The sequence below is a fragment of the Dipodomys spectabilis genome, unplaced genomic scaffold, assembly GCF_019054845.1.
Source record: "Dipodomys spectabilis isolate Male_0828 unplaced genomic scaffold, ASM1905484v1 ptg000365l, whole genome shotgun sequence".
In the NCBI taxonomy this organism is placed as follows: domain Eukaryota; kingdom Metazoa; phylum Chordata; class Mammalia; order Rodentia; family Heteromyidae; genus Dipodomys; species Dipodomys spectabilis.
Window position 1 is genome coordinate 9458859 of NW_024871042.1, and position 19493 is coordinate 9478351.

General features: G+C 43.0%; 1 protein-coding gene across 1 annotated transcript in view; it reads right to left on the bottom strand.

Moving 5' to 3' along the window:
• The window catches only part of Ninl (ninein like), a 139842-nt gene extending 121683 nt beyond the window's left edge, over positions 1 to 18159 (bottom strand). Inside the window, exon 1 of the mRNA XM_042666513.1 lies at positions 18145 to 18159. The gene's annotated coding sequence lies outside the window, so the exon portion shown is untranslated. The remainder of the gene's footprint in view (positions 1 to 18144) is intronic.
• Between the last annotated feature and the right edge of the window lie 1334 nt (positions 18160 to 19493).

Genomic DNA, 19493 nt, shown 5'->3' on the forward strand with positions numbered 1-19493 from the left:
TAGCAGATAGGAGATTGAAAAATAGGATTACATCAAAATAAAAAGTTTCTGCACTGCATAGGACACAGTTACTAAACTAGAAAGACAGCTGACAGACAGGGAGATCTTTACCAACAATCCATCTGACAAAGCCTATTATCCAAAATATACAAGGAGCTCAAGAAATGAACTCCTCTCAAAACTAATAAAGCAATCACTAACTGAGCAAAGGAGCTAAAGAGAGACTTCTCAGAAAAAGCAAGAATGGACATAAGGAAATGCTCAGCATCCTTGACCATAGAAGAAAGGCAAATCAAAACAATTTCGAGGTTCTATATATTTCACCCAGTTAGATTGGCCAACATCAATAATTTGAACAAGAATTGCTAGTGGAGATGTGAGGGAAAGGAACATTATTATTACACTGTTGGTGGTAATGTAAATGAGTACAACCACTCTGGATGGCAATCTCAAAAAACTAAGCAGCACTTCCCTACAACCCAGCCATACCACTCGTGGCCATCTACCTAGAACATTACAAGTCAGAATACCATAAATATACTTGTACATCTCCGTATTCACTGTTGTACTATTCACAATACCCTAGTTTAGAAATTCCCAGATACCCTACAATAGATGAGCTGGACCTAAAAAATGGAATTTTACACAGCCATTAGAAGAAGAAGAATATGCAAGCCCGGTGCTAGTGGCTCACACCTGTAATCCTGAGATCTAAGGATTGTGATTCAATGCCAGTCTGGGCAGGAAAGTCTGTGAAACTCAGAACTCCAATTAACCACCAGAAAACCAGAAGTGGCATTGTGGCTCAAAGTGGTAGAGCACTAGCCTTGAGCAGAAGAGCTCAGGGACAGTTTCTAGGCCCTGAGTTCAAGCCCCAAGACTGACAAATAAATAAATAAAATGGAATAATAACATATAATAATATATACCTAACAAAAATTAGGTCATGTAAGGTAAGCCTCAGAGAGACAAACGGCATATGGTTTCTCTCATACGCAGACGCTGGAACTAAAAAACACTGATACATGATAAATTATACAGAACTCCAATCATTCACACACAGTAAGACCAAAGGAGGATACTCTTAGGGGAAGAACTCAAAGGCATAATGCTTCTGAAAACTTGTAATACTGTTTATAGAAACAAATTCCAGGAAATGGAAACATGGGGGATTTTGGTGATGGTGGTGGTGTTTGCCTTTGCTTTTTTTTTTTTTTTTGGGTCTGGTCCTGGGGCCTGAACTCTGGACCTGGGCGCTGTCCCTCAGCTCTTCAGCTCAAGGCTAGCACTCTACCACTTGAGCCACAGCACCACTTCCGGCTTTTTTTTTTTCCTTTTTGCTTATGTGGTGCTGGGGAATCGAACCCAGGGCCTCAGGCATGCAAAGCACGGGCTCTACCACTGAGCCACCTTCCCAGCCCAACACCTCAAAATATTAGTCAAAGAAATTAGAGATCTAAATGAAATGAGAAATAATATGTTATTTTTATTTTTGGTCCTGGGACTAGAACTCTGGGCCTGGGCGCTGTCCCTGAGCTCTTTAGCTCAAGGCAAGCACTCTACCACTTGAGCCATTAGCACCACTTCCAGTTTTCTGGTAGTTAACTGGAGATAAGAGTCTCATGGAGTGGGCTGGGAAGGTGGCTCAGTGGCAGAGCGCTTGCCTTGCATGCCTGAGGCCCTGGGTTCCATTCCTCAGCACCACATAAGCAAAAAGAAAAAAGCCGGAAGTGGCGCTGTGGCTCAAGTGGTAGAGCGCTAGCCTTGAGCTGAAGAGCTGAGGGACAGCACCCAGGCCCAGAGTTCAGGCCCCACGACCCGACCCAAAAGAAAAAAAAAAAAAGAGTCTCATGGACTTTCCTGCCTGGGGTTGGCTTTGAACTGCAGTCCTCAGATCTCAGCCTCCTAAGTAGCTAGGATTACAGGTGTGAGCCACCAGTGCCTGGCAGTATGTTCTTATACACTAAAAGACACAAGACATCAATTGTCCCCAAACTAAGCTATAAAGTCAATATGATTCCAAAAGAAATCCCTCCCCCCCCCCCCAAAAAAAACAACTTTGAAATATAGACAAGCAAATTCTAAAATGGATCAGGCAGAATGAGGCACTACAGTTGTAAGCTTGAGGCCCTGAGTTTAACCTTAATACTGAGAGAGAGAGAGAGAGAAGCATCAGGCAATGAAACTACTATAACTAAAGCTTCAGGGCCGATATTAGTACTGGAGATGAAACCCAAGGCTTTACACATGCTTAGCATGTACTATACATACCCACTTTACACCTTCAGTTCTCTGAAACTGTTTTTGTGTGCTGGTCTTGGGGCTTGAACTCAGGGTCTGGGCACTGTCTTTTAGCTCTTTTTTTCAAAACTAGTGTTCTACCACTTGAGCCACAGCTCCACTTAATAACTTTTAGTGGTTAACTGTAGATAAGAGTCTCTTGGACTGTCCTGCCTGGGCAAGCTTGCAGGCACAATCTTCAGATCTCAGCTTCCTAATAGCTAGGATTACAAATTTGAGCTACAGGAACCTGGACCAAAAAAAAAAAAAAAATTGGTGCCAGTCCTGGGGCTTGAACTCAGAACCTGGGCACTGTCCCTGAGCTTTTGTGCACAAGACTAGTGTTCTACCACTTGAGTCATAGCTCCACTACCAACCTGTGTGTGTATATGATAGTTAATTGGAGATAAGAGTCTTGGGGACTCTCCTGCACCAGCTGGCTGATAGTTAATCAGAAATAAGAATCTTGGAGACGTTCCTGCCCCAGCTGGCTTCAAAACAGGATCCTCAGATCTCAGCCTCCTGAGTATCTAGGATTATAAGTATGAGCCACTAGCATCCAGCCAAAACTGTTTTTTTAAGAAATAACATTAGCCGGGCTGGGAAGGTGGCTCACTGGTAGAGTGCTTGCCTTGCATGCCTGAGGCCCTGGGTTTGATTCCTCAGCACCACATAAGCAAAAAGAAAAAAGCCGGAAGTGGTGCTGTGGCTCAAGTGGTAGAGCGCTAGCCTTGAGCTGAAGAGATGAGGGACAGCACCCAGGCCCAGAGTTCAGGCCCCATGACCGGACCCAAAAAAAAAAAAAAAAAGAAAAGAAATAACATTAACCTTACTCTTGTAACTGTAACCCCTCTGTACAATATTTTTACAATAAAAAAATATTGGAAAAAAAAGAAATAAAATTAGATAATTCATAAGACCTAATTCTAAGATTTAAAGTCACAATAACAAAACAGTATGGTATTACTGAACAGATTGTCCCAACATACATCAATGGAATTCAGAACGACTCTGCAAATATGGTTATTTTTGACAGAATTGTCCTGTATTCTCATTGAGGTGACTGTTACACAAATCTATACACATGTTCCAACTTTTCAGATTGTACATACATGCATACATAAGTCAATTTTTTTAGAACCTTCTGCCTTTAGGCCTGTAACATAAACTCATATTAAAAACAGGAATACAAAGTTGTGGCTATTGTCTTGGAATGGGGAAAAGCAGAAAAAAATACATTTTTTATTTCAACAAATAGTCAAGCTCCACTAAGGATTTAGATGTAGTTTTATCAAGGAAAATAATTTGCATTTACTTCAAAGGGTCTGTGATCATCAATCCCCCAAAAGGTCTAACCCTTACTACATGTTGGAGCAGCCACAGAATGCTGGTTCATAAGCTACAAGACTCACTGTGGTATCAGAACTCAGGAAGACAAGACAGTCCTACTACATAGTCAGGGTAGGTCACCATCTCCTGAGAGGCCACTGTGCAGGGGACAGGAGAGATTCAGACGCAGATACACTCTGAGAGACACCTGAGAAGCCCGGGACTAGTAACCTAGATTTTTCTCTTTGAAAGAGAAGACAAGGCCTGTGCTGGAGAAAGCAGGACAAATTGCACCCTACTTCCTTATCATTGTGGAAATGTCACTATGGGTACCAGAACCATCCAGAGTTTTATCAGTCAACTAGCTGGTGCATTTGGTTCTCTTCAAAAGCTAGAAATCACAAAGGAGAATTTACCTTTTCATTTTCTTTCCAAAATATCTGGAAAAAAAAAGGATGTATACTAATTGACTTATGTGTGTTACTGTGAAACTTCTTTTTTTACATACCTTTTTATTTGGTGGGGGTGGGGAGAGAAATTAAGTCTCAAAGTGCAGCTGGCTTTGAACTCTGGACTCAAGTGATCCTCCTTACCTCAGCTTCCCAACATCCTTAGACTATATGTTCACACCATTTTTGTCAAACAAAGTCAAGCAGGCAGTGAGACTAAGAAGATGCTGTTACTTTTCTTATTCCTAAAACAATGTTAAGTGATGAGGAAGAAGACAGGCTTTCAGGGTACAATCTTATTTTGTATGACAAAATGTAAACAAATATTTAATAGGCACAGTATTGCTAGTCACTAGGGAAAGAAAAGAGGTGGAAAGGCTTCCTACAGTTTTCTATGGCAAAGTGAGAGGATTCCATGAATGTACAGACAGGTCTAGGGAAAGGAGCCAGCTACAGTACTTTCTCTAGCACTCCAGTATTGACAGGGCAGCCAGCAGGGAAGATTTGATCGGAAATCAAATCCACTGTCATCCAGTCCACTAATTACCTGAGTATTCAGTGCAGGACTGCAGGAAGAAAGGAAGATGTAGATGTTTCATATCCAAAAAGAAGAAAAATAAGACTCAGAAACCTTATAGAATGATCTTTTTAAAAGTCAGTGACTAAGCAGGGCGCCGGTGGCTCACACCTATAATCCTAGTTACTCTGGAGACTGAGATCTGAGGATCATGGTTCAAAGCCAGCCCGGGCAGGAAAGTTCATGAGACTCTTATCTCCAATAAACCACTAGAAAACCTGGAAGTGGCAGTGTGGCTCAAGCGGTAGAGCACTCTCCTTGAGCCGAAGAGAACAGGGACAGTGCCCAAGCTCAGAGTTCAAGCCCCACAACTAACAACAACAACAAAAAGTCAGTAACTAGGTACCTCAGTGGTACCTAGTACCTCAGTGGCAAAGCACTTGCCTAGTAAATACACCATCTTAGGTTTGATCCCTAGTACCAAAACAGAAAAAAAATATTATTATTATTAACAATAATACAGTAAAAAAAAAGTCAGTGACTGCGCAGTACCTCATATCCGTGATCCTCACTACTCAGAAGGCTAGCATCAGGAAGATCTTGATATGAGTTCAGCCCAGATAAAACAGATGAGTAACTTTCTACTTCAACCAATAAAAATGGGGAAGGTATCCCACATCTGTCATTCTATGTTGGAAACATCAATAGGAGGATCATGGTCCAAGTTAGCCCATGTGTAAAGGTAAGACCCTATTCAAAAAATAGGGTCTTGGGGCTGGGAAGGTGGCTCAGTGGTAGAGTGCTTGCCTTGCATGCCTGAGGCCCTGGGTTCGATTCCTCAGCACCACATAAGCAAAAAGAAAAAAAAGCCGGAAGTGGCGCTGTGGCCCAGGTGGTAGAGTGCTAGCCTTGAGCTGAAGAGCTGAGGAACAGCGCCCAGGCCCAGAGTTCAGGCCCCACAACCAGACCCCCCCAAAAAAAAGAGGGTCTTACAAGCCAGGTACTGGTATTGCATACCTGTAATCCTTGTTAATCAAGAGGTTGTATTTTATGCCAGTAATCCTAGCTACTCAGGAAGCTGAGATCTGAGGATCTCTCTCTCTCTTACACACACATGCACACACACACAGAGATATTAAAATCCAAACGATTATTAAGGAATATTACACAAACTTATACTCTAGAAACATATGACCTTCTAAAATTGAATAAAGATATAAACCACATGAACACATCAATAGCAAGCAATAATAAAGAATCTTTTTTTTTTCCAGTCCTGGGGCTTGAACTCTGAACCTAGGCTCTGTCCCTGCCTCTTTGTGCTCTACCACTTGGGCCACAATACTACTGCCAGCCTTTTCTGAGTAGTTTATTGGAGGTAAGAGTCTCATGTACTTTCTTGCTTGGGCTGGCTACAGCCACAATCCTCAGATCTCAGTTTCCTGTGTAGCTAGGATTACAAGCATGAGCCACCAGAGCCCAGCTAATAAAGAATCTTACTGAAGCAGTAATAGAGTCTCCCCCTCCAAAAAAAGAAGAGCCTAGGACCAGATGGATTCACTGCTGAATTCTACCAAATCTTTAAAGAAGAATTAACAATGCTCTTCAAATTATTACATAAATATTACATAAAATAGAAATGAGAGAAATACTTCCAAACTCTATCTATAAAACTACACTCTATTAACCTGATAACAAAATTAAGTAATAAAACAACAAAAGAAAACAACAGGTAAATTCTCTGAGAAACATACAGCAAAAGTCCTTAATAAAGGGGCTGGGAATATGGCTTAGTGGTAGAGTGCTTTCCTAGATTTCATGAAGCCCTGGATTCAATTCCTCAGTACCACATAAACAGAAAAGGCCGGAAGTGGCTCTGTGGCTTAAGTGGTAGAGTGCTAGGCTTGAGCAAAAGAAGCTCAGGGACAGTGTGCAGGCTCTAAGTTCAATCCCTGGAATAGCAAACCAAATTCAATGCTACACTAAAATAATCATACACCATAATGAGGTTGGTTTCATTTCAGAGACTAAAGGACAATTCAACACACACACAAAACAACAGAAGTAACATAGCACGTAAATGGATTCAAGAAAAAACAATCACATGATTATTAAAGAAAAAGCCCTTGACAAAATTCAACATCCCTTCACATTAAAAATCCTAATAGGGCTGGGAAGGTAGCTCAGTGGTAGAGTGCTTGCCTTGTCTGCATGAGGCCCTGGGTTCCATTCCTCAGCACCACATAAGCAGAAAAAGCCAGAAGTGGCACTGTGGCTTAAGTGCTGGAGTGCTAGCCTGGAGCTGAAGAGCTCAAGGACAGTGTCCAGGCCCAGAGTTCAAGCCCGACAACTGACAAAAAAAAAAAAAATCCTAGTTATGCAAGAGGCTCAGATCCGAGGGTCAAGGTTCAAAGCCTTGGGCAGAAAAGTCCACGAGTCTTTAATCTCTAAACAGCAAAAAGCCAGAAGTGGAGGTATGGCTCAAGTAGCAGATTGCTATCCTATAGCTAAAAAGCTAAGCAAGGCCATGCAGCTAAGGGTTTAAACACCAGTACCGACACAAAAATTAATTAATTAAAAATATAATGTAAAAGTCTTAAAGAAATTAGGAGCAGAATGATGAGACCTCAACACAATAAAGACTATATATGACAAAGCTTTAATCAACATTACATCAAGTGAGGAATATTTGAAACCCATTGTCACTACTCTTTTTTTCCCTTGTGCAAGTCTTGGGACTTGAACTCAGACAGGGCCTGGGCACTGTTTCTGAGCTTTTTTGCTAAAGCTCAACACCCAGAGCTACAGCTCCACTTCCGGCTTTTTGGTGGTTAACTGGAGATAAGAATCTCAAGGACTTTCCTGCCGGAGGCTGCTTTGGAATTACAATTCTCAAATCTGACCCCAGAGTAGCTAGGCTTACAAGCATGAGACACCAAGCCCAACTTCTTTCTACTCTTATTAAGTTTAATGCTTGAATTCTTCACCAAAGTAACAACATATGAATAATAAATGACTAGAAGCATGGTTTAAGTGATAGAGCACCTACCTAGCAAGCCTATAATCCTAGCTACTCTGGAGGCTGAGATCTGAGCTTCGCAGTTTGAAGCCAGCCAGGGAAGAAAAGTCCCTATGAGATTCTTATCTCCAATTAACCATTCAAAAACTGGAAGTGAAGCTGTGGCTCTAAGTGGCTAGCGCTAGCCTTGAGCAAAAAGTGCTCAGGCCTGAGTTCAAGCCCCACAATTGACAAAGATAGAGACAGACAGACAGAGAGACAGAGAGGGAGGGAGGGAGAGAGAGAGAGAGAGAGGAAGGAGAGAGAAGAGAGAAGAAAGGAAGGAAGGGGGGAAGGAGGGAGGGAACAAAGAGAGGGAGGGAGGAAACGAAGGGAGGGAGGGAGGGAGGAAACGAAGGAAGGAAGGAAGGAAGGAAGGAAGGAAGGAAGGAAGGAAGGAAGGAAGGAAGGAAGGAAGGAAGGAAGGAAGCAAGCAGCATGTAGTTAATACATAAACTTTTAGTGAGACAGCTGGAAGACAGAGATCTGAGGATCAAGGTTCAAAGTCAGCCTTGGCAGACCAATCTGGAGTGTCTTACCTTGACTTAATCAGAAAAAAGCTGTAACTAGAAGCATCACTCAAGTAGTAGTAGAAAGCTATCCCGGAGCAGAAAAAAACAAGGGAGAGCATGTGACTTTCAGTTTAAGCCCCAGTATCAGTACAAAACGCAAAGAAACAACTGTTAGTAAGATTGTGGTGACACATTCCCATATACACTGTTGGTGAGATTGTAATTTCAGCTAATATAAAAATCAGTATGGAGGTTCCACAAAAAAAAAATTAAAAATAATAGGCCTACTATGTGCTCTTTGTTATACTATACTTCTCTTGGGTTTATGTCCATAAGGAATCTCAATCAACAAACAATAGAGATAGCTGTACACCCAAATTTATCATGACACTATTCTTAATAGCCAAGTTATGGAATCAACCTATGTGCCCATTACCAGATAAATGGTTAAGGAAAGTGAGGTATACACAATGGAGTATTATTCAACCTTGTATAAATTAGAATGAAATTATAACAAATACATTATATGCATGTATGAAAACAAAGTCCAGGAGACACAGAATTCAACTCAACAAACACACATACATGTACCACTGGACATGATAACAGTCCTGGTGTGTGTGTGTGTTTTTTTTTTATTTTTTGATCAATCATGAGGCTTGAACTCTAAGCCTGGGCCCTATCCCTCAGTTCTTCAGCTCAAGGCTAGAGCTCTACCACTTGAGCCACAGCACCCCTTCCGGTTTTCTGGTGATTAATTGGAGATAAGAGTCTCAGGGACTTTCCTACTCTGGCTGGCTATGAACCGTGATCCTCAGATCTCAGCCTCCTGAGTAGCCACCGGTGACAAGCAAGCTAAGATCTTAATTTAATAGAGTCTTTCCTTCTTCACCACCATATTGAATTCAAGGCCTCACAATTGATAGGCAAGAACTCTATCACTTGAGCCACATCCCTGGCCCCATTTTTTTGTAGCTTATTTTCTAAATAGGGTCTCAGGATCTTTACTTGGGGCTAGTATTGGGCCAGGATCCTCCTACTTCTGTCACAGGAATAGCTGGGATTATAGATATACCTCATTTTGTCCAACCAGCCTTGAACTTCAATTCCCACCTATCCCCACCTACCGAACAGCTGCCTTGTACCACCACACCTAGCTAGAAACTTTTCCATTAAGTGATCTGAATTTGTAATTGTTTAGTGTCTGCACTTTTTTTTATACACTAGGACAGGAGAGGAACACAAAGGCACAATATCTATGTGCAACTGATTATATAAAATAATATTTATCAAAATGAACTCCAAGAAATGGAAACAAGAGGGTTTTTTTTTCTTTGTTGCGATTTTTGTTTTCCTTTTGTCTTGTTTGTTCATTTATCTATCTTTGAAAGGGTAAGGGAGGGCACAGAAATGGTAGGACAAAGGATGAACAAATTCAACAGTGATACACAACAGTGATACACAGTACATTGAAAAAGAGCTATACAACTTGTAGGTGGGGATGGGAGGGAAAAACTGGGAGAGAGCAAGGGAAGGGGTGACACTGTTCAAAAAGAAATGTACTCTTTATCTGACATATAGCTGTAACCCTTCTGTAAAACACCTTTTTTATCAACAAAAAAATGCATGAAAGGACAAAGAAAGAGAGAAAGAGAAAGAGTTCACATTTTATAATTCTGAATTGTTCTCTTTTGTGGGCCAGTTGTGGTTTATTTTTGTTTTAGTCAAGTGACCTTAAAGGTTGAAGGAGACAAACAGAAAAAGACCCAGGAGATTTTTCTGAACACTCTCCTTCCTGCCGTGTAGGTCCTGGGGTCTACTGTTTGTGAATAGTTAGAATCGCTGGAGAGATGCCTCTACTCTGACCCCTCAGTAGAGTACTTGCTTTGACTAAATAACCTTTTGATAATAAAAACTAATATTTATGGAGCATTCATGTCATGTCCCAGGCACATTCCTAAGTTCATAGAAATTTAGCCTTGTGAGGAAAACACTATTATTACCCCCAGTTTGTAAGAGAAGAAATTGTGGCCTAGAGTCTAAGCAATATTTTCAGGCTTGTTAACAGGAGAAACCAAGTAAACCCTCCAGCTTTTCCTTTTTTTAGGTGATCTTAAAAGTCATTGATTTTGGAGTTTATATAACTAAGTAATATTGTTCCTTAACCTCTGGTGTTGCAGTAGATAATGCTTCAGACCCAACTAAAGAATTAAAGCCATTGTGTGGAAACTTACATTTCACTATCTTGCCTCTGGCAGTTGTCTTCAGTTATCTCTACCCCTCCAGGGAAAGTTGCTTTTTTTCTATCTCCTCCTTCCTTCAGGAAAAAGTAGCCTTTTGCTATCTTTCCCTGTAGGAGGAATAAGATGCCTTTTGTATCCTAACAATAACTGCAGAGTTAACTATTCCTAGGAAAAGAAACTAAGAAGACAGGAGTCAGAGACTTTCCAATAGGTAACTTTTCTTCAAATTACATCACCCAGGCCATCCAGTGACCTACAGATCCCAGAATTCCATGCACTAAAAAGCAGATTGGTAACTGTCCTGGTGTCTTTAGAACTTCAGTGTTTCCCATAACTCCCTCTTCAAACCTTACCCCTGCAACCACAGGTGAGATAGTCTGTTGTGACAGCCTCTACATCTCTGGCTTGCTAGCTTTCCAAATGTAGCTCCTACCCAACAACCTATGCTCAGGACCCAGGCTTTTTTTTTTTTTAATGTAAGCAATAAATGTGGATTCACAGTTACAAGGTCACAGAGCTGGTGAAATAAGCTCATAGCAAGGTGAAACTCCAGTTGCAACATGACTTTCTTCCTCCAGCCTACTAAAAGCACACAAGCATGAAGTAGTTTTGAATAGTTAAAAAAAAAATCTATAGTGCTGAGAAGGTGGCTCAGTGGTAGAGTGCTTGCCTTGCATGCATGAGGCCCTGGGTTGGATTCCTCAGCACCACATAAGCAGGAAAAAAAAAAAAAAGCCAGAAGTGGTGCTGTGGCTCAAGTGGTAGAGTGCTAGCCTTGAGCTGAAGAGCTGAGGGACAGCGCCCAGGCCCAGAGTTCAGGCCCCATGACTGGACCCCCCCCCAAAAAAAATCTATAAAGCACAGGACTTTCATATCCAGAATACTAAAAACTTATCTCTTTCAGTTCTCAACTAACCTGGAAAGTTTTCATGTTATGCAAGAAACTGTATGAGGAAACCTAATTATAAGGAAAGGACATTGACTTGAATAGTTCCCAAAATTAAAAAGCAATGATTCGAACAAACATAAAATGTCCCAACCCAGTCTATTCATCTGTGACACAACAGTTAATACACTTTTTCTTCACCAGAACCAGAGTGTAATTTTTCTTGGTTGTGTTGGCTATAAAGAAAATAAAAGAAAAAATATCAAAGACTAGAAACCCTAAGAATGATTCACACCCCCTTCTTATGATTATTCCAACTTTCCTATATGAAATTTCAGCCATGCAATTAGAAGCCTGAGGCAAAACACACACACTGCTGCTCTTTTTTTCTCTTTACACATATGTCACAGACCACAGAATCTGAGAAGACTGAGTATTTAGAGTTCTACTTCTAAAGAAGGAGTCTGCTGTGAGGGTCAATGTCAACACCAACAATTCAAAAGTTCTAGAAAGGAGCCGGGCGCTGGTGGCTCACGCCTGTAATCCTAGCTACTCAGGAGGCTGAGATCTGAGGATCGCGGTTCAAAGCCAGCCCGGGCAGGAGAGACCGTGAGACTCCTATCTCCAATAAACCACCACAAAAAAACCGGAAGTGGCGCTGTAGCTCAAGTGGTAGAGCGCTCGCCTTGAGCTGAAGAGCTGAGGGACAGCGCCCAGGCCCAGAGTTCAAGCCCCACGACCGAACAAAAAAAAAAAAAAAAGTTCTAGAAAGGATTCTGACTTGGCAAGCACAGATAACCATAGCAGTTCAAGAAAATGGGTAATAAAGAAATGACTATATTTTGCTATTGCAACTACTTAAGTCATGCCAAACAAAATAAACTAAAATAATATGCTACAATCCTAGGCTGATGTGAAGTTTTCTCTGAGTCAAATAGGATTTCATAATAATAAAAAGACTTAGATGAGGTCAGGCATGGCAGCTTGTGCCTGTAATACCAGTTGCTTGAAAGGTAGAAATCAGGATTTCCGTTCAAGGCAAAAAAAATTAGGAAGATCCCATATCAACCGAAAGCTGGGCATGATGGCAGGTGCCCGTGGTCCCAGCTACTCAGGAGGCCATAGGCAGAAGGACTGCAGAACCAGTTAGACCCTAGGAAAAACTCAAGACTCAACCTGAAAAATTACTACAGCAAAAATGGTTGGAAGCATATATAGCTGAAGTAGCAGTGCACCTACCTAGCAAGTATAAGGCTGTGAGTTCAAACCCTAGTAACACCAAGAAAAGGAAGGAGGAGGAAAGCCCATGAGTGAATAAATTAAGCCTTGAATGAATAAACTAAGGGATAGCACCCAAGCCTACCACGGGAAGAAAGGAAAAAAGAGAGAGAGAAGGGGGGGGAGGAAGAGACGGAGGGAGAGAGAGACAGAGACAGACAAAGAAAGAATAAAGACAGGGAGGAAGGGAGAGAAGGAGGGAGGGAAGGAGGCTCAGTCACATACCTGTCCCTCACTGACAAGCTCTGAGAGTTGCTTGTCTAACATGTATCTGTTCTTTGATGATCATGGTATTAAATATTTTTTAAATCCTCCTATTTTAAACAATAGAATTTCAGAGTGTTACAACATCTCATCCATTAACTCACTTAGGAAAACCATTCTTACTTGATAAATGGGGAGAATGAGGCACAGACATCTGAACTCCAAAGTCACTTCAAGAAATGAGTAGCACTCGGAAGTAGCGCTGTGGCTCAAGTGGTAGAGAGCTCGCCTTGAGCTGAAGAGCTGAGGGATAGCGCCCAGGCCCAGGCCCCACAACCAACAAAAAAAAAAAAAAGAAAGAAAGAAAGAAGGAAGGAAGGAAGGAAAGAAGGAAGGAAAGAAAGAAAGGAGTAGCACTAAAACTAGTCTACTGCATAAGGTTAAAACAAACTATATACGTGAGTGGCTGCATAAGATTACATCACTCATAGGCATCTTACTTTATGCAAAAATATTCTCTGTGGTTAAGCAGTGGTGGCTCACACCTGTAATTTTAGCTACTCAGGAAGCTGAATTTCAGAGGATCACAGTTTGAAGCCAGCCTGGGCAAAAAGTTTACAAGATTTTATCTCCATATAACCAGCAAAAACAGAGACTAAAGTTACCACTCAAGTCAAAATGTATTTCCCTCATTTAGCATCATATGACTATGTATACAGAGAGCCTCATACCCACCTCACATACTATACTAAGGTTTAATCTCCTAATCTACCTTCCAGCATAGAGGAGATTCTCCCTTCAGGCATTCTGGGGCTAGCACTGCTGAAACCTCAGCTGTCTCATTCCTGAGGCAGCAAACAGAAGAAAAATGGATTGGGACATAGAGGAAATCCAGTCTGAAGTGCCTGCTGTATCAGATGAGGGGGTGAATATAATCAAAAGCAGATTGTCAGGCTGGGAAAGTGGCTCAGTGGTAGAGTGCTTGCCTTGCATGCATGAGGCCTTGGGTTCAATTCCTCAGCACCACATAAACAGAAAAAGCCAGAAGTAGTGCTGTGGCTCAAGTGGTAGGGCACTAGCCTTGAGCTGAAAAGCTGAGGGACAGTGCCTAGGCCCAGTGTTCAGGTCCCATGACCAACAAAAAAAAAATCTGATTGTCTTGCTTAGGGTATTAATGTAGGCATCAGAAACAGAAAAATCCTTATGTATAAAACTACTAAAGGGGATGGGAATGTATGTGGCTTAGTGGTAGAGTTCTTGCTAGCATGCATGAAGCCCTATGGGTTTGATTCCTCTGTACCACATGAACAGAAAAAGCCTCAAGTGGTGCTGTGGCTCAAATGGTAGAGTGCTAGCCTTGAGAAAAGAAGCTCAGGGACAGTGCCAAGGCCCTGAGTTCAAGCCCCAGGAAAAGAAAAAAAAACTCTCTACTAGAAGTATTGTCATTTTTTTCCTTCTTGTTTAGATAATGCAGGCAGGAAAATCATCTTATTTCATTAAATCCAAGATGCCACTGATTTAAGACATATGACAAGGAAAGAAAATCAGCTGTCAAAATCTTAACCCAAGCCCATATACACTGGTGGCTTACACCTGTAATCCTAGATGCTCAAGAAGCTGAGATCTGAGGATCACAGTTCTAAATAAGCCCAGGTAGAAAAGTTCATAAGACTCATATACATTTAGCTACCAAAAAAGTCAGAAGTAGAGCTGTTGCTAAAGTGGTAGAGTGCTAGCTTGAACAAAAAAAGTTCAAGGACAGTTCCCAGGCCCTGAGTTCAAGCCCCAGAACTGTTATACACACATACATACATACATACACACACACACACACACACACACACACACACACACACACACACACACACACACACATCACCCACCCACACACACACACAATCTGAACTCAGTACTAAGATAGCATTAATTTTAAGATGTACCCTGAGTTAAAAAATGTTATAATGGAAAAAACAGTGTAACATAGAATAAGATGCAATACAATAAGCCATTTAAAAAAATGTTTATATCTATTGTTAGGGGTACAGCTCAAGTGGTACAGTGTCTGTCCTAGCAAGCACAAGGACCTGAGTTCAAACCCCAATACCTCCAAAAATAAAAATTAAAAGGAAGCATTCACAAACCAGAATCTAAAGCTATTCACCATAAAAGGGAGGGTCTGTATTCTTACAGTTAGAACTTTGTGGAATATTCAAAAGGATGTTCCATATAGGACAAACTAATCCTAAGGGATTTACAACATAATTTTAACAAATAACCAGAACAGCTTACCTACCTCAACCCTGTAAATGTACAGAAAAAAATATGAGTTACAGGGCTGGGAAGGTGGCTCAGTGGTAAAGTGTTTGCCTTGCATGCATGATGCCCTGGGTTCGATTCCTCAGCACCACATAGCAGAAAAAGCTGGAAGTGGCACTATGGCTCAAGTGGTAGAGCACTAGCCTTGAGCTGAAGAGCTGAGGGACAGTGCCCAGGCCCAGAGTTCAGAGCCCACAACTGGCAAAAAAAAAAAAAATATGAGTTACAGAAAATCAGTTTTTTATCAAACTTCATATAAACTCAATTAAAAGTCGTTTAAAACCAAATGTTCTTTATACAATTTTCTCCTTTTAATTTGATGTTGTTAAATACTATCTAAAGTTCTTTGGAGAAGGCTTGCTATTTTCTCATTGTGGAAAAAAAACACTATAACCCTCTAAATTTTATTGAATTTAAATTTTATGTAGACAGATTCATTTTGTGTGTGTATATCCATCTTGGGGTTTGAACACAGGGTACTGTTACTGAGCTTTTGTGCTCATGGCTAGCACTCAACCACTTGAACCACAGCTCTCCTTCCAGTTTTTTTGGTGCTTAACTAGAAATAAAAGTCTTACAGACTTTTCTGCCCAGACAGGGTTTGAACTTCAATCCTCAGATCTCAGCCTCTTAAGTAGCTAGGATTACCATCGGAGCCACCAGCACCCAGCCAGATTCAAATTTTATTTGCCAATATACAGTTAAGTGTACAGACAGAACTACATTCTGACAGATGAACTGTCAGGTAATTCTGTCATTGTGTAAACATCAGAGTGTGCTCATATTAACCTAGATGGTGTAGGCTCATCACTTAAAATGGATTTTTAATGCAGTCAAGAGATGTATAGGGCTGCTGATACAATTCAGCATACTTTTTTACACTACACTTTTAAGTAAGTAGTACAAGTATACTCTAACATAATAAAATATTTAATATGCAGGCACCAGGGTTCACAGCTGCAATCCTAGCTATTTGGGAAGATGAGATCAGAGGATGCTGGTTCAAAGCCAGCCCAGGGCTGAGCGCCCATGGCTCACGCCTGTAATCCTAGTTACCAGGAGGCTGAGACCTGAGGATCACGGTTCAAAGCCAGCCCCAGCAGAAAAGCCCGTGAGACTCTGATCTCCAATAAAAAAAAAAAAAAAACACTAGAAAACTGAAAGTGGGGCTCAAGAGGTAGAGCATTTGCCTTGAGCTGAAGAGCGTAGGGACAGTGCCCAAGGCCCAAACTTCAAGCCCCACAACCAACAAAAACAAAAAAAACAAAGCCAGCCCAGGCAGAAAAGTTCAAGAGATTCCATCTCCAATTAACCAGCAAAGAGCTGAGCTGGAGGTATGACTCAAGTGGTGGAGCACCAGCTGAGCAAGCAAACCTAAGCAAGTGTAAGGCACTGAGTTCAAATTCTAGTAATGGTACGCTCACAAAAAGTACAGAATAAATTCATGAACCAGTAATGTAGTTGTTTATTGTCACTATTAAGTATTATGGGGCTTAAGATTCCTAATACCATCACAAAAAGCATATTATATACTATACACTATACACAACTGTATATGCTAATTCTTCTAAGACTGATAGAAAAGTACTTTTGTTTACTTCAGTATCACCACAAAGGTATAGGGATTCCTTGAACTAAGATGTTACAATCACTACAAGGTGATATTCAGTGGCTACATCACTAGTTGATGAAGATTTTTCTGTGCCATTATAAGCTTATAGGATTACCCTTAAACATAAGGGTAGTTGAACAAATATCAATCAGTGGCAAATGACTACAAACTAACAAGATCTGTACTAGTTTAAGTCACTAACAGCTATGTAGGTCACACAAGACAGGACAGCAGGTGAAAATAGACTGCTGCTCTAATCACCTGAGCATTGTGTTCTAATGTACACTCTCTTGCACTCAGTTCATAAAACTGCTTGGCTGAGTGTTCTGAACAGACCCATTTTAATCTTTTCAGTTTTTGGTTGTTTTTTTGTTTTTGTTTTTTAGTTTTCCTGTTTTAAAAGTTGCCTAAGTCCATTGTGAAGCCTCTGGAAATCACAGCAAGGGCCTCTAAGGAGAAACTCAGCATCCTTTATAGTCCCTCCCAGCCAGGGAGCATCTCTATACCTTCCCCAATTCTCTGGTCCAAAGCTTGATCCAAGTCCTGTTGCGGGGAGGAGGGGGAAACGACACAGGACAGGACCATCCTCCTTCACTTCTATGTTGTGCAAACCCAGGGTCCTACAAGGAGCTAGTGGAAGTGCTATTAATACAAAGGCACAGGGAATTAATGTCAAACACCCTAAGTGGCTTAGACAGACCCCTACTGGAATCTGATACTGCCGAAGGCGGAAAGGGGAAGTTCGGAAAGTCTTCAACTGACAAAATTCACAAGAGCCTTCTTTTAACCCCAATATCAACCATCTATCCACGTGCTAACTGCTGAAAGAACCAAAGGAAAGCAGGTAGGTAGGTGGCTCGGAGTGGGGCTGAATCGCACTTTACAGAAGAATGCTGTGCAACAGTTAGGCACCAGTAGGTGCACTGGGGATCAGAGCCTTCCAGAGGAGGGGTAACGAGAAGGGTCTTTGGCAGGGATGCCCCCGCCCTCACCCCGGGTCCTGCAGCTCGAGAGGATCTGGCACACCCTCAGGGCGCGGGAGGTACCAGGCCCCGCACGCCTCCACCCAGCCTTCAGTTTAACCCTTTCGTGACGGAGAGCACAGCTTGTCACACACACACACACACACACACACACACACACACACACACACACACACACACACACACACACACACACACACACACACACACACACACACACACCCTTCCCCGTGCTCCCCGACCACCCAGCGCACACCCGAGAGCGAAGACCACTGGGTAGGTGGAGGAACAGGACAGCGCGAAGCTCCTCCAGGACGCACGGGTTTCCATGGCCGCCTCGGGAAACCCTGGCGTGTACAAGTTTGGTCCCCAAGGCCAGGCTTCCTCGAGGACCGAAGACCTGGAGGGTTAAGCGCCGCCCGGCCCCGCCTCGCCCGGGAGGATGACAGAAAACGCCGGACACCACCACAGACTTACCGGAACCGGTGTCGGCACCCAGAGGAGTCCGCGCGCACCTGGACACGGCGCGGAGATGCGCACCCCGCGCGGGGCGGGACTGGGGGGACGCCGAGGGCCCGGGCCCGGCCGCCGGGACTCCCGACCGCCCCGGCGCCCCGCCCCGCTCACCTGGAGAGCGGGCGTCCCGGCTCGCCGCCCGCGCGCGGGTCGGGAACCGCGGGTGCCGACTCGGGGGCCCTGCTCGCTCCCACCGGGTGTCCCGCCGGCCGCTCTTTGTGTCCCGCGCCCGCGGAGCCGCGCTCCTCAGGCCTCCCGGCGCCGACCCCTCCTCCTTCTACTCCTCCTCCCTCCCCTCCTCCCTCTCCGTCTATTCCACCTCCTCCTCCTCCTCCTCCTCCCAGCACCTCCCTGAGGGAGGGGGAGGAACGAGGTCTGCCCGGGGGCGGGGCCTGGTCCTGGGCGGGGCCTACATTTGGGGGCGTGGCCTGGTTTTAGAGGCGGGGCCCGGCCTCAGGGGTGGGGCTGGTCCCGGGAAGGGGCCCGGCCTCAGAGGAGGGGCTGGTCCCGGGCCGGGGCTGGTCCAGAGGCGGGGCCTTGTCCAGGGGCCCAGCGAAGAGTCTAAGAAATGGTGATTGTGAAGTGAGACAACCTCCACAGCCCTGTCCAAGTGCTGGGAAACTTTAGAGCCTCCAGGACTGGAGCCCATCTCTCTGATGTGCCCTGTGGTATTCAGCTATTCACAGCTCTTAGTCTAGCATCTTCTGGAAACAGTCAAGAAGTCACCTCAGCAAGGGTAATATCCAGACTCGCAACTAAGGAAACTGGGAGCAAGAAGACTTAGTTACTTATATAAAATATTTAGCCAATCAAAGTGTTTTGCAGAAGTGAAGACACACACTCTCCAGATTACTAGACAGCAGTGACAAGAGGGAGGCAAGGCGTCAGCCTTGAACGGAAAAAAGCCAAGCAAGAGCTCGAGAACCTGAATTGAAGCCCCAGTACCCAGCAAAAAAAAAAAAAAGACTAAGAAAAATCTCTGTCGCATCTGGGCATCTGGTGGTTCACAACTGTATTCCTAGCTATTCAGGGTGCTGAGATCCAGGGAAAAGTGGCAATGGGAGGCCAATCCAGAGAGAAAAGTCCAAAAACTCCATCTCCAAAAATAACCAGCAAAATGTCAGGCTGGAGACGTGGCTCAAGTGGTAGATTACATGTCTGGCAAATACAAGGCCCTGAGTTCATCTCCATTACTATCAATTAAAAAAAACATAGAATAATGTCATATTATTATAAATGCTGAGGGAAAACAGGAAAGAAGGTTAAGATGTACAGGATTTTTGCCAGAACATTAAAGAGAAAATAGCCTT